We start from the raw sequence: 12,001 nt of genomic DNA, 5'->3' as shown, positions 1-12,001 counted from the left end.
CTGCTAATAGACTTAAAAACAATGTCAGTTATATCATGTTATCAAGTCATGCAGGTTAAAGATGACATTCCTTTGTCCAAATGTGATTTAAAAAACAACCATGATTTAATATATTTCTGTTGAGGTTTTATTTATTTTGAATCTTGTTAGAAAGTATTTTGTGTAAGATTTGGGAGCAATATTTGTTTTTCCTGTACATTCAAAAGTGCAGTTAAAGAATGGTTTGAAATTTCCTTTTGTTAGGCTTTCTCTAGAGAATGCTGTTATCACTTGAAGTGGCCCTAGTTAGTGACTGGGACAGCCCAAGTGTTCTTTTGTTAAAGATACAAAATTGAAAGAATTTTTAATACCTTTGTACATATACCAGGAATGGTATTGAGTTTAGGGATATTTCTATCATGTTATGGCCTGTTTTCAGTGCATCAGCATTTCTCAGGTATCTAGCATTACTTTATGTTTCAATCACCTTATTCAGATATATAAATTTTAAACTCATGAATGTAATCACATATTTACAGGAAATTTTAGAGCATATGTTAGTGATTCTTAATAAATGAACTATTTTAATAATATGCAATTTTTAAAATGAGGTCTTACTTGCAGAGCTAAAAATTCATGATACAATTTTTCTTACATGTTATATACTTTAGAAGTATTTTGTAATGATCCATAAAATGATCTATAGATCATTATAAAATACTTCTTAGAATTTAGACATTTTGAACACATTTAAAACTACAAACATGTTACCTAAATATACCAATATTTATTTTTTAGTTGTTTTTATTAGTCCAATATATTTACTAGGTTCCAAAACACCAGTGGAAGAAGTCATTTAAGAAAAAATTTCAAACTATGGGCACAATTTTAGGAAGGAGCAAAGACATTCTGTTCTATGTTAAACACTGCATTTCCAGATGTATGAGTTATAGTTCTTTAGTTATAGCATTACAAAATTATATGGGAAATCATTCATTTAAGACCATTATAAACTTAGAAACTTCACAGTTAAGTCTCTATATATAACCATATACATGACAGAATGATATTCTCTGTGTATCAAAAATAAGAAATTTTTTAAAAAGTTGAGTTGCCTATCATTCAATGATAGTTTCTACTAATGTGTCTTCAAGTTCACTCATCTTTTCTTCTGCAATGTTCAATCTGCTGCTATTTCCATTCAATTTAATTTTTATTTTAGAGTTTTCATCTCTTGAAATTCAATGAAGGATCTATTTATCTATCTACAGACATCTTTCACTTTTTTATTCTATTATTCTTACTTACATTTCAATACAAAGCCTATGTATCATGTTTTTTAGGGAGTTTTCTCTAAAACTTTAGGTTGGAGTAAGAAAACTATTGACTGTCTAATATGCTCTACCCACAAAATGTGCCCAGACTGAGGGAGCACAACTTGTCTAAAGTAACCATAACTGCTCCCTGCTTTCCTACCCTTCCTTGCAGTTACGTTTGGCCATGAACAAATTCTACCAATGAGATTTAAGCCTATGCTTGCTAGAAGAAGCTGCAGGTGAAGTTTCTGCTGTGCTTTATCAAAAAGGACAGGTATAATTTGCATAAGTTCCTTGCATATATTTCCTGTTTGAACAATCTACTGAAATACTGAACAGCACAGTAGCAGTAACAACCATCTTGAGAATATTTTGCCACAAACATGAAGAAAGTCCAAGAAAATACATAGGCCTCAATACTACTGAATCAGTAGCTACTTAACTATAGACTTGTTACTTTTTGAAGAAAAGTAAATCTGATTTGTACAGGTCATTGCTAGTTAAATTTCTGTTATTTACAACCATATCCACTCCTATTATCATGTCTCACTTAATGCTCCCACAAGTTGTGCATTATTCTGTCAATTATTACACTGTATCAAAATTACATTTACGCACACACACACACACACACATATATATATATATATAGGACATTAATCACTGTAGAAGCTATCCTGAGTACTTGTATTAACTTGAACAGCAAATACAGTAAATATCAAAACCTGATTTAAGTCTGCATTATTTCAAGTCTCACTTCTTTGCTCCTTCTGTCATGCAATAAACTTCTTATGAATGAGTGACAAACATTTAGTAGAAATGGGAATATTTATTATGTTACACTGCGAGGTATGTTGGAGAAGTGAGTGGGGATCTGTCAGGGAATAAGTTGTCTGTGATGGTATCAAATTCCTGAGCTAGGAACAGGTCAAGTTGAGATATTCAGTTCTTACATATGGATGCTACATTTGGGATTGAAGTTCATTATTAGCTAAAAGAGGTGACTTTCCAAGACTATGCTAGGATTCTGGGCAGGCAGATAACAAAGCTGTATAGTATGCTGTCAAAGGCCTTATGCCACATAAGGCAACAGTGTACCCATTTATTCTCACTAAGCATGGCTGTTCCATAAGGAAATGTTAAAAACTAAACGTTAAACGTAATATCATCCAGTCCACAAATATCCATTTTGAGAAAATAATATTTTAAGACAGTGGTGCAATAAAATTATTTAGTACAAAGTTTTTTTCTAATCTGGTGGAAAATGCAGTTTTGTTTTTCCCAACTGTTTGGTGAAAACAAGAAAGTTCTACATAATAATGATTTTCTTTTCTAGGGAATTAGAGTATTTTTACAAATGTCCAAAAATATTGTTAGATTTGAGATTAATATATTTGATTGTAGACACTAAAACAGAGACAGGTTCTCACATTAAATATTCTCGACATCTCTACATTTTCCTTTCCAGATATCACTGACAATGGTTAAAACACATCTTCAAATTGTTTAAGTATTTTGAATGTTAACATATGTGCACATTAATTGCAATTAAGTACATTCTAATTTTGCCCTCACATTTTTTGGCCTTATGAAATCAATATACATTTCAACTGAGAAAATAAAGAAGTATTTTTTTAAAAAGTTAGGTTTAGTGATAACTATGTTAAAATGTTTTCCAGTCTAATTTTTATATGAAGCATATGTCATTTTTTAAAGAAAGAAAATACAGCGTGTATGACTTTGGATTCTGATTTCTCTTTTAAAATATATTATGAATATTCTCTTACATATCACTAAAATTTTGGTTTAATATTTCAAATGGTTTCATTTCCATTATTTACTCTATTATGATATTCTCTATTATTGGAATGTATTAGTTCTCATTTCAAATCATAAACGACCCAGGAAAAACTCTCTCACATTCTTAAGATGTTTATATTTTTGGTGGAATCATGGATCAAAAAGCTCAATTTATCAGGGTTCTGACTCACTTTCCCAATTACCTCCACAACTGATTATATTCAGTAAGTAAAATATTTCTCTAATCCTTATAAATCTCAATGAAAATTATTTTAACAGCTATCCACTATATTTAATATCTATTGTTAATGTTTCCCTATGATTTGTCAGCTCACTTTATTTTACTACTTATATACTAGTGGTTTCTTCTTATTTTAGAGGTCCTTTATATAAAAAGAATAAGAATTTGGTTTTCATTCATATGCAGCAAAATGAAGTTATATCCCTATCTCTTACCCTGCACAAAACTCAACAAAGTGGATCAAAGACTTAGGCCCTAAAACACAGACCTTGCCCCTGATAGAGAAAAAACAGGCCCAAATGTTCACCATGTCTTCTTAGGACCTGACTTCCTTGATGACTCCTAAAGCCAAGAAGTAAAATCAAGAATCAATAAATGGGATGGATTCAAACTAAAAAGCTTCTTCTCAACAAAGGAAACAAGAATGTGAAGAGAGAGCCTACAGAATGGGAGAAAATCTTTACCACAGATACCTCGGATAGAGCATTAACCTCCAGGATATATAAAGAACTCAACACCAAACAAACAAACAAACAAAAAACCCAAAAGAACAACAAACAAAAAAACAAACAAAAAACCCCCAAATGAACCAATCAAAAAATGGGCTAAGGAATTGAAGATACTTCACAGAAGAGAAAATAAAATCAATCAACAAATATATGAAAAAATGTTCAACATCTCATCATCAAGAATACAAGCAATAATAAATGTTGGCAAGGATGTGGGGCAAAAGGTACACTCATACATTGCAGTTAGGACTGTAATTGGTGCAACCATTATGGAAAGCAACATGGAGATTTCTCAGAAAACTTGCAATGGAATCATCATTTGACCCAGCTATCCCACTCCTCAGTTTATACCCAGAGGACTTAAAATAGGCATACTACAGTGACACAGCCACATCAATGTTTACAGCAGCTCAACTCACAACAGCTAAATTATGGAACTAACCTAAGTGCCCTTCAACAGATGAATGGATAAAGAAACTGTGGTATATATACACAATGGAGTATTACTCAGCTTTAAAGAAGAATGAAATTATTGCATTTGTGGGTAAATGGATGGAGCTTGAGCAAAATAAAATGATAAAATAATAAAAATAATAATAAAAAAATAAAAAATAATCCCAAAGAACCAAAGGTCTAATGTTTTCTCTGATATGTGGATGCTAATTCACAATAACGGGGGATGCGGGGGTTAGGGAAGAATAGAGGTACTTTGGATTAGACAGAGGAGAATGAAGGGAGGGTAAGTGGGTATGGGGATAGGAATGATAGTAGAATGAATTGGACATTGTTAACCTATGTGCATAAATGATTACATGACCTGTGTAATCCCACATCATATACAACCAGAAAAATGAGAAATTATATTCCACTTATGTATGATGTGTCAAAATGCATTCTACTGTCATGTATAACTAATAAGAACAAATTAAAAAAAGAATCCGGTTGTCATTTTTTAAATATTTTCTTTGCATATGTTGATTTTTAAAAATCAATTTGTCTTTGCTTTGAATTTATTTTTTATTTTTTAGATGTCGAGAGACCTTTATTTTATTCATTTATGTATAAATGGTGCTGAGAATTGAACCCAGTGCCTCACACATGCTAGATAAGCACTCTACCACCGAGCCACAATCCCAACCCCTTTGCATTGAATTTTAATGAATTGAAATTTTGGAGCAGTCAAATTTCTAACTTATTCTCTCAATTGGTTTTCACTGAAAATCTTAGAAAATCTTAGATTACTAGAAGACAGGTTATTCATTCATATGGTTTACATCTATTATTTTACATTTATTATTTTCTGTTCATACTACTCATATTCCTCAAAATTTTTTAGTACGCTATATTTTGAATCACTGGATCCTTGCATTGATTTGTGATCTTTCTTTGATTTGTTTCTACTTAATTTCCATTCATCATCTTCTATGCAAAAATTATTTACTACTCAATGCTTACCACATGTCAGATTCTGTTAGGGCATCATCTGGAATACATTCATAAACAATACAAACTCATTGCTATTGTGGACCTTATATACCAAAATTCAAAATGACTATGTGTCTATTAAGAATTAAATGTTTTATTAATGTAGAAGGATACTGTTTCTTTCAATGTTCTTGTTTTGAAGTATGTTTTTTTATATTACTATTGTCTCTTCTGTGTTCCTTTTACCAAGGTAATTAATTTACTTAAGCTGTCTCTTTCAAGCAGTATACAGTTGTATATTGTCTGTAAAGTCAAGTTTGAACTCTTTGCCTTTTATTAGGTTTGCTTCAACCATTTACTTATAGTGCTATAACTATTGTTTGATACTTTGTATCTTTTATCCTTGTTTGTAAGGATTCTTATTTTCTTTTGTCATTCTTATTACTAGTACTTAGCCACTCTTATTGTGAACCAGGCATTTTTCACTAAGCACCTTAAAAATTACTAACAATGAATATTTATTGAGTGCATGTATTATAATCTGCATAATTTTTCCTATTTAGTTTTCACAATCCAATTGCACTGATACTATTTTACGAGGAATTTTAAAACCATAAACTTTGATTACAAATGCCAATGAAAATGATTAGAAATAAACACAATAATATATATGAATTCTTCCATGTATACTGCTGAATTACATAAACTACTTTTTTTTGTACAAAGGATTAAACTCAGGGGCACTTAACCGCTGAGTCCTTTTACATATTTTCTTCAGAGACAGGGTCTCCCTGAGTTGCTGAGGCTGGCTTTAAATACAAGATCCTCCTGCCTCAACCCACAAGCCACTGAGATTACAGGTATGCAGCAACCAGCTCACCTGAATTACACAAACTTTTAAACTTCATTTCCACTTTAAATTATTTACTAGGATTAACAGATCTAAGATAAGAATGTTTCAAATTGTTTACAGGGTTCTTCAGAAGATTATTTGACAACTGCGTCCATTTGTATAGACATAATTATATTGAACCAGTTACATTTCTAACAGTCCTCTTAGACATGCTTTTCCCTTAATTATTAATTTTTATTCACCTCTCAGTGGTCAAAACCATGATTTTACCTCAGAGGCATGTGGATGGTACCTTTCCTAAATGTATGCATTGTGTGACTTGGTGTAACCTCTCCCACTTGGCTTTCAACAATGCTAAAATACATGGTCACTCTGTCAGTAAAGATTCTTTTTTCCATATTCAATAAAATTTTTCTTTTCGTAGGTCAATGTCAAGATATTTCTCTTTTTCTTTATTTTGTATCTAGCAGTATGACTTAAATAAGGCCACTGCTGGACTTGGACATGAAGATTTAAGCCTAAGGTTATATCTTGTTATTTTAGCTATGCATGTCCTGTTGGCACATCCTAAATAGAAGATTCTGAGGTCTTTTATTCCTGACTTTTGACATCTGGGGGGCTGTAGGCTCTCCAGAGACCTTGATTGTTCTATTTCTTCCTTAACAGGTATGTTAAGTTAGCTTTCATCACTGTGACAAATACCTGAGAAATACAACTTAAAGGAGGAAAAATTTATTTTGGCTTATGGGGTCAGAGATTCAGCCCATGGTTGTCTAGTTACATTGCTTATATTCAAGAGGAGGCAGAACATCATGGTGCAAAGGTTTAGGGGAGCAATGTTGCCCATATCATGGCAGTTGGGAATCAGAGTGTGACCATGCAGAAGGGAATGGGAATAGGATATTCCCACAGGTCTGACCACAAGGTTCTATTTGCTCCAACTAGGTTCCACCTTCTGTAGTGTCCACCATCTCCCAATAGTTCATTCAACTACAACTCTGTAATGGATTAATACCCCGATGAGGTCAGAGCACTCATAATCCAGTCGTTTTCCCAAATCCCACCTCTGAACACTGCTCTACTGGGGACCAACTCTTCATTCAACATATGAACTTTGAGGGCATATTTTAAAATCTAAACCCTAACACCAGATTAGTTAATAAAAATCCTCCCAATCTACCTTCCTGGGTCTTTGAAGCTTATCTGATGAAGCCGAATTTGATCCTGTCTGACACATAGTGCATTCAATTGCCTTCATTTTCTACCACACTTTGTCCTTCTCAAATTAGAATGTGAATGTAAGACTGATTTCAAATCCTGACTCAGCTCCTTGGCAGCTGTTTAAACAAGTTTTGATAAGCCTTCATTTCCTTATCTACAAAATGGGAATATGTTGTGAGGCTATATAAGATGATGAATGTTTCTTAGCTCATGGAAAACAATAAATATTATGAAGTATGATGAGTCAGTATTTCAAATAATATTATTTTAATATTCTTCCTCATAATTCTAATCAGTGACAATTTTTCATACATGAAGAGAAACATTCCAACTTTTTCCAAAGAAGTAATTGTTGGGAAATGCTAGGTTTTATATGAAAACAAGTTATCACTAAACTGTTGCCAATGAACCCCTGATATCTTGTGGCTTAGGTTTAATGTATAATATAAAGCTCACTGAAAATAAAAAGGGCCCTCTCAGTCTTTAACTATCTTTAGGAAGCTATTTACGTAAACTATTGAGTGATACAATTTTTGAGATGAATAATTACAGTGACTTCTGATGACTTAGAATTATATACTTGTAGCCATATATTTATATTTCAAATATAGGTTAAAAAAACTTAGTCCTCACATGTAATTATACTGTGATATGTGCTAGAACACATATTCTGTGGTACATTTTAAATTGTATTGCAAAATTTAGCAGATTTATCAATAACCAAGAATTTCCCCCAATTAAATTATTATAAACCACATGGCAAAACAACTGCTAACCCAGAAAATAGGAAACAGACATGGAGAATGTGTAATAAGCATTCGGGGGATATAGAATTTATCCCATGAGTGTTGTAAAGAGCTCATAATTTCAGAGTGCCAAAGCCCAAGTGGGTTATGAGGGCCTTTCCTCAAAAGTGACATTAATTACATATCCCACAGATGCTTATTATGTATTCTATTTATACCAAAGTGTAAAATGTAGTCAAAAGTTTACAGATTGAATATATTTAAAGGGGATAGTAAAGGAGTCACTCAGGCCTAGCAAAAATTGTTAACTTCAACTTCAATTTTTAGTTTCATTATTGAAGAATGTTATAATAGCATTAAGGGCACATAGTACTCAATCTTCATATAAATCTGCTATCTTTGGGATTTACAACATGACAGAATTGTAACAAATATTTTGAATGCTCTTCACAAACAACCCACAAGTGATATAATCATAGGACTGCATTCTCACAATAAAAATGAAAACAGCACAAAACAACCCTTAAAAATTACCTTGGAAAATTAGAAAAAAACATGGCAATATTTTACTTTGGAAATTAGTATGCATTGACAGGCACTTACAGAACTTAATTTTTAAAAATGTCAAATACAAATCAATAATTGACAAATAAAAGCCAACTCAAGATGCTAATTTCTTGAATTAAAACATAAGTAACTTCATTCTAAGTACAACAGGAGTAATCTCTCATAAAGTTAATGAAAAACATGGTGCAAATTACTTTTAGAACATATTATTTGATAATGTCGCTTATGTTCAACACTTAATTTCAAATTTATTCTGTTTAACCTAAAAGAGTAATTTGATTTAACACTGGCTAACAACAACAACAAAATTAAAATTATCCAGAAGATAATGAACTCAAGTACATAACAGCATTAATAAGCAAGATTTTAGGTAACAGGATTTCATGGTTACTTATTACTATTTTTGAAGATAAATATCAATTGGGGCTGGGGTTGTGGCTCAGTGGTAGAGCACTTGCCTAGCATGTGTGAGGTACTGGTTCAATCCTCAGCATCACATAAAAATAAATAATAAAAATTAAAGGTCTATTGACAACTAAAAAATATTTTTTAAAAATATCAATTGATCTAGAATTAATTTACAATAGTGTTAGCCAATGTCAGTGCAATTAGTATTTTTATGCTACTCATTAATTTTAATTGTGGTGTTTATTAGCCTAATGCTGCAGATATGTTTAGATATGGCATATTTCCCATTTCAGGAGACTTCCAAATATATCCTCTAACAAAATTATTTTTTAAAAATGGAGCAGTTACATTGTTTCTTAATGACAATTATAACTATTACAATGCAGACCACTGATTTTTTTATTGTATCATGTAACTGCTAAAGACTGACAAAAATTAAAACCCTGCACTAATATAGGGTATGACTGTCCTGGCAACACCAATACCCCAACATAAACATATTTATGACTTACTCCTCATTCTATTCAGGTTGTTGTTACTGTTGTTACTGTTATTTTCCATTGGCTCATTCATCACTGAAATTTTTACCAAATTATTTTCTAGTTTTGAATTAAATCACAAGAAACTTTATTCTTTGTAAAATGCTGAAACATTTTACAAGAAACTTTTTTTTAAATAAAAATTCTGTAAAAGAATTGTCAAGCAAAAATACATTTAGATGGTACAACTATGAATTATGATATCATCCTGAAATGAGTTGTTTTTATTAACTGATTATTTTATATTTTCTCAAATTGAGGACTATATTTTCAATGCTGATTCTGAATATAAAACTAAATCAACTAACTTCTAACAGGAATGGTCAGCAGCATCAGCAATTTTTTAAATCGATTACACTGACATGATAATAGAACAAAACAGTTTCACTTCATTTTCATGAGATACAAACCTACAATATTTATTAATTTCAAGAACATAAAAGTATTATGCAAACTGTTATCATTACTAGAACTGCTGTACTTTTTTTAAAAAGCACTGGTCTAAAAGAAGGCTATTACATGTTTCTAGTAAGTGGGAACCCATATGTTTTAGTGAAGAAAGCACAGAAAGTGAAAGAGTTAGAAGGGTGCATGAATCACATTATATCATATTTACATAGCCATGATATCCTAATTAAGGAATGGAAATGATAAATAATGCTAAAAAGGTACTTTCATACATATAGTGAATGTTTACCAATGTTTACCAGATACTGAGAACTATGCTTTTTGTATATTATGCTTTAATTCTCAGAGGCACATTATGAAGTAAATACCATTATTTTGAATCTCCACAGATGAAAAACAAAGTCTCAGAGTGGTTAAATAGGTGTGTTTCATTTCAAAGTCTGTGTTTCCAACTGTTATTTCATACTACTTTTTGACCCCAAAGTTACTAATAGTCATCGAGAAGCATACACAGGTAGGTAGGATCTTTTAGGGCAGCCTGCAGGGACATAAGATTATTCAAGCACTTAGACCTTTCATGTGCTCACTAATAGTAGAAATAAAATCAAATTAGTAAGTGAAATGGGTCAGTGAAATTCTTGTAATATAAAATGTACTACTCTTCAAATTCAGACAAAGTGATCCCTTCTTCAAAGAGATAATTATAAATATTTAAAGATAATGTAGATCAGATTCTACAAATAATGGGATAAATGAGGTAGCTATGGTTATTATAAACCATGATATTGTTAGTATCACTATTAATGTTGAAAAAATTCAGAGAAATTATGTCATTGACCATGGAATTTTACTGGGAAAATAACAGGATGAAGAAGCTCTATGAATTATTATGATGAAGGGGAACTGAAGGAAAGTGGTACACCCTAGTTATAAATTATTATCCCTAAGCCCACATCATCACTATTGCAATGTAAAACACTAGGTTAGGTAAAGAAGCAGGAAATTAGAATTTCAAAGAAAAGATAAACATGTACACAACAAATTTCTTTCCCCAATTTAAACATCAGTTTTTAGATCCTAGCAAACAGCATTTTGAGGGTGTCAAACGGGTTTTATATTTGAATATGTTAATTCTTTGAGTGCACAATGGAATATATAATTTAATTCCTTGTCATTAGCTATTTCAAAATACATTCTTATGTCTATGACCAAAAATGTATTAAGTTAGACCTAGATCTTTAAGTAACAATTCATTAATAGCCTGAAATATTGCCCAACACCCCCATGTCACACACAACTCTCTCATTTCCAGTGGGAATGCTGCTCTTCATGATGAGGTCAAAGTTAAAGCACACACACAAAAATTAGCAAAACTAAAACAGGAAAGAAGACATCTTTGATCACAGTTCATGGCTTCCAGAGAAGAAAAACAGCTGAGAGTTAGTCTTAGTGAAAGACTTCAGGCAACAAGACAATCTATTAACCTAACTCACTGATTTTTTTTCTCTAGGCTAAAAAAAAAAAGGCCCCTGCTCTGATTGTAAACTTTTGACTCAATTGAGATTCTTTGTAATACAAATAAAGAATTCTTATTTATTAAACCTCTACTATGTACATCTCAATAATACCTTCTTGATTTTTGATATTCTCCTAATGAAGAGTTAGACTTTACAAAAATAACTGTCAAGAGACTTCTTGGCAGTACATATAAATAAATGCTCTATTATTTCAATAAAGTGGACTCCTTTCTGTAGCATCACATCACTAACTCAAATTTATTAAAACCACTGTTTTTTCTAATTTAACTCCACACTATACAAGCTACTGAAAAAACACAAACACATTTTCCAGGAATGAGTGGTTCCCTATTCTGCTATAGTATGTTATGGAAGTTATTTGTTTGGAGAAAATGAACACTTTATGTGTATTCATTATGTGGGACATCTATCTTATTCACAAACATCCACTTTTGAAGGTAGAGCAAAAAAT

General features: G+C 31.6%; 1 protein-coding gene across 10 annotated transcripts in view; it reads right to left on the bottom strand.

Moving 5' to 3' along the window:
• TBC1D5 (TBC1 domain family member 5) overlaps positions 1–12,001 on the bottom strand; it is a 578,936-nt gene that overhangs the window by 196,176 nt on the left and 370,759 nt on the right. The gene's annotated exons all lie outside the window — the stretch shown is intronic.

This window comes from Sciurus vulgaris (assembly GCF_902686455.1).
Source record: "Sciurus vulgaris genome assembly, chromosome: 16".
In the NCBI taxonomy this organism is placed as follows: Eukaryota; Metazoa; Chordata; class Mammalia; order Rodentia; family Sciuridae; genus Sciurus; species Sciurus vulgaris.
This window is presented reverse-complemented; position numbering and strand designations above follow the sequence as displayed.